This window comes from Oryzias melastigma, linkage group LG3 (assembly GCF_002922805.2).
Source record: "Oryzias melastigma strain HK-1 linkage group LG3, ASM292280v2, whole genome shotgun sequence".
NCBI lineage: Eukaryota > Metazoa > Chordata > Actinopteri > Beloniformes > Adrianichthyidae > Oryzias > Oryzias melastigma.
Genome location: NC_050514.1, coordinates 562,092 through 566,634, shown reverse-complemented (window position 1 = coordinate 566,634; position 4,543 = coordinate 562,092).

The following is a 4,543-nucleotide window of genomic DNA, read 5'->3' as shown; positions in this document are numbered from 1 at the left end:
AACAGTGCAAAAGAACTAATTTCTTTCTGGGAATTCCAGGCATGACTCCCCCTAGATGGTCTGCCAGCAGCCGGTTAAAAGAGAGAAGAAAAACAGCAGGTATCAAACCCTAGAAAGACAGGCTTAAGTTAAAGTAATGGGAAACAAACTTTAGATGTGAAATGCCAACTGTGTGGAGATGGACAAACAATATTTCCCAGCATCATTACTGAGGACACCTGCTGCAAAACGGGCCTGTCTGGTATGACAGCTGCCGTTTGATGGACGTTTACACGGAACATGGTTTACAGCGGTGGTAATCACAGCAAACAGGACTTGGTAGAGATTGACACCAAATTGTTTAATAACTATGAAAACACAAGTAAATTGATTTACTGATGATGTAAATAATAAAAACGTTTATTTTCGGCAGTAAATTGACATTTAAAAAAAAGTAAAAATTAGTTTGTTTAGGCAAATAGTGGTGCAATGAACACTTTTATCCAAGGGTTGCTGGGATAGGCTCCAGCAACGTATGACCCTGAAAGGGTGTAAGTGAGTTTAGAAAATGAATGAGGTAAAGGTATGGTTTGAACAATGACGATGCTTTCACACCAAGTGTGACTCGTGCATCAGGGTATCTAGTTTCAATGCTTAGTCAATATACAGATGTGGTCGGAGATTTTGTGATCTGGTAGCAGCATGGTTTGAGCATCGTAGTGAGTCTAAAGTTCAAATATCTAACATGTCGCGTCAACCAGCATGTTATTATATTTATTATATTTTATTTTTTCTTATAGTAAAAAGTTCCTCTAATTTGTGATAATGTGATCCCTGGCTCTGTCATTCTGCTCACCTAGCAGGTGTGGCCAACGTTCTTGATCAGCACCTGGCAGGTATTTAAGACAGAGGAGGGCCTCAACCCAGAGGCAGGCAGAGCAGGAGGCTGAGGAGCTGTGCAGGTCTTTGAGTTGTGCTGATTTGGTTGGTTCTCTTTCCTCTTTCTGTCCTCAGCAGTCTTACAATGCTGGGTTTTGTTATTTTGGTTTGGGGTTGGACCGTGGTAGTCTTTTTGGGGGCTTGCTTTGTTTCTTTTTGTTAGGCAGCCTTTAGCAGAGAGCTGCTGACTCTGACGGTCAACATGGCTGGGTCAGTAGTCTCCCCGATTTATTTTATGTTTGGCCAAGGTCCCAATCCCTTCATTGTGCCTTTCTATTTTTACCAGCACACTAATCGTTTCTTTACAGGACACAGTTTTCCTCATCTTTCTTGTGTCCAGCTTTCCATATCTTATGGTCAGTTTTTGGTGATTCCCCTAAACTTTAGACAGGTCTGTCAGGGCCGTAACATTTTGTATTTTTATTTTTTTTCCTTCCTCGGACAAAAAAAATAATCAAATTAGCCAGAACCTGCTGAAAGTGGCTGTCCTTCAGACACATCTTTTGCAGTAGATGGTGAACCTCGCCATACTGGGAGAATCTCTGAAGAACCTCATGAACCCGGACATGGATACGTGATTATCGATGCTTTTGTACTCTTTAAAATCAATAAACCTGATTCTCGACATCATCTGTGTCCATGCATTGTATATGAAATATACAGTCAATGCTTCATATCGCGATGTGCCTAAAAACTTTTGAACATCGCTCCTCCCACACGCATTGGGAGAGGCAACACATTTTTGGACAAGCGTCTAGCTGCAAATTTGACACTGAAAGAAAGGCGACTGACACAAATTTGACTCACATTTGGTGTGAACGGAGCATCAAGAGGAAATCAAGGCGCATCATTTTCACAAGAACAATTGACTTTTTATGTGACTAAAAACTATTTGTTTAACCATTGATGGCCAGAAGTAAAAACACTTAGTTTCTCTTTTTGTGCTATTCTTTAAAAAAAGTTTTTTGTTGCGTCAGATTTCTGTATTCAACCTCTTTCCCATAATTTCCCCTCAGATTTTGATGTTGGCATGTACTGTACCTACAGCCCCCAAACGCATTTTCCACTGCCTCTGCCAGTAGGCCCCACCCCCCCGTTGCTATGCAGTGCAGAGTCAGATTGAGCGGAGAGAGACGGAGCGAGTTACAGACCCACATTAGTTCTGATTAGCCTCCAGTTTAGAGGAAATGGAATGGGTTAGGGATCTCTATTCATTATGCTGAGATAGGAAAGCTTATCACCCATAAGCAGATTGGAAGACTGTTACTGAGTTGAGAGCCAAAATCCAGATTTTCCTCAAGGCCACAGACCAAAACTCTGTTTCCCTCTTCTAAATCTGTCTCTGTGTAGCAGCTTTGAAACTTGGTAAGTAATGTGTGTTTTTTCTGATTTAAATTAAATTTCCCTGTAGTTTGCCTTAAATTATTGTGGACTTCTACTCGCAGTTTCTGATAACTTGTTTTATTAAAGTGAGTTATATTTTCTGCTTTTTCTAAGACAAAATATATTATCAATTCTCTTCTTGAGATAGTAGTATGGGGTAGGATAACTTTCAAAAAGAAATGTATTTATAAAGAAAAAGTCGTATTCATAAATACAACGTTTTGTACAATTAATATCTTGTGCACAACTTTGCAGGAAAAATATGAACATGTTTGAGTTTAACATGTCTCCTCAGAATATTAATTGTCACGGATTTTTAACAAACTGTCAAAAATATGTGACAAGGTCACAGGCTTATACATAGAGCACCGGAATATCGATTGATCAAGCTGCGCGTGCCTGTTAGTTTAATTCTTAAATTAAAATAAAAAAAAACTTTTTAAAATATTCTTGATCATATAACGGGAAAATTATCTTGAAAGCCATAGATGTTGAAAATATAGTAAACTTTGACCGCATTTTGTGGGTGTCAGGCTACAATGGCTGATTGTGTAAACAATGCAGCAGCAGATCGTTTTAGACCCAAAAGTGGTGGAAAACAGCCCCAAAAGAAGTAGCAGATATGCCAGTTCACTCTGTAGGTGTAAAAAAATTGTGTTTTAAAATTAGTTGATCACAGGAGGATAACGTAATCCATGTAACACTGTATGCTATTCACAAAGCTAACTTGGAGCTAAAGTATGCTAACTGCTAGCCAACTTTTGCGGTGGTAAAAAATAAATAAAAAGTCAGTCGGATCAGAATACTAAACTTTCTGTTTCTGATTTCTCTTTCTTTTAGACTAAGGCTACGATTGGCCGACAGTTAGCCTTCTTTAGCTCCGAGTTAGCTCAGCTGTTTTTGTCATTCCGAGCCAATTCCCTTTAGGGCTGGGTTGAAAATAATAATAGATCATTAATCGATGCACAAAAGATACAAATCGATTTATCACATAAAGCTAAAATCCAATAGCTTGATGCTAATGTTTAATAGAATTTCCCATAGGACGGCTAATGCTAACACTCGGTTGACCAAAAAATACATAGCTGCCAAAATGAACATCTTTATTTACTTACAGGAATTAATTTTCCGAACTCTTTTAAGGAAATATTAACTACTTGTGGTCTTCTTTTGACTATCGTCTTCTTCTTGAATAAGGTGTAATTCTATAGCGCGATCGCCACCTAGTGGCCAAACTGAAACGCCCTCCAGGAGAAGCAGAACAACGTTTACAATGTTGATGATCTGAACATTTTTGTTAGAACTTCTCCTTTAGAGAATCTATGTAACACTGGATGATATTAACAATCTCATTATTTTACACATAATTTCCTTAATCAGCTATCCCTTTCTGGGTCACGTGTTGCTAGAGCCTGGCCCATCTAGTGATGGACAAAGACAAGGGTTCATCTGGACTGGTTTAGGAGCTGGAGCGGGCGTGCACGCCCTGCCTGTCCCTGGAATAAACTGCTTGGCTAATAGAGGATCCCCCATGCTAACCGGCCGGTGTTGTTCCAAGATACGTTCCACCCTACCAAAACGATGCCTGAGACTGAGGAAGCAAATTCTGACAGGGGAAACGTACCTTGACACAACACTGGCACCGGCGAGCAGATAGCAGTCCCGCCCACGCCTGCTCTGGCGTTTTTATTTTCTTTTAACATTCAATTGTAAACGTCACTCTCTCTCTCTCTCTCTCTTTTTTTTCTTTTAGATGTTAATATCTTTTCTTTTTTCCAGCAGAGCTACATAATTTTCCCACAAGGAGATTAATAACATTCTAAGAAGTTTAATTCTATCATAGTTTAATAAATGAGTCACAACGTGCATTCTCACTCAGTTGAATCAATATTCTGAGATTCGATATATACTGTAAGCCTGTGACGTATTTTTGACAGTTTGTGAACAGGAGAAATTTGTATTCAAAACCAAAAAAAAGTCGTATTCTAAAGAGACATGTTAAACGTAAAACTAAATGTTTTCATATTTTCTCCTGTAAAGTGGTGCACAAAATATAAATTTGTCCACAATTTATTTTTATTTATGAACACGAATTTGTGTTCACAAATCAGAGGTTTGGTTGTTTTGTTGTTTTGTTGGATCGAAACTCAGGTACTCAGTACCCATAACTCTAGCCTGGTACCGCGTCCAGAACTGGTACTTATCCACGTCCGGTACCGATCTCGAACTAAAAACGGTCCAA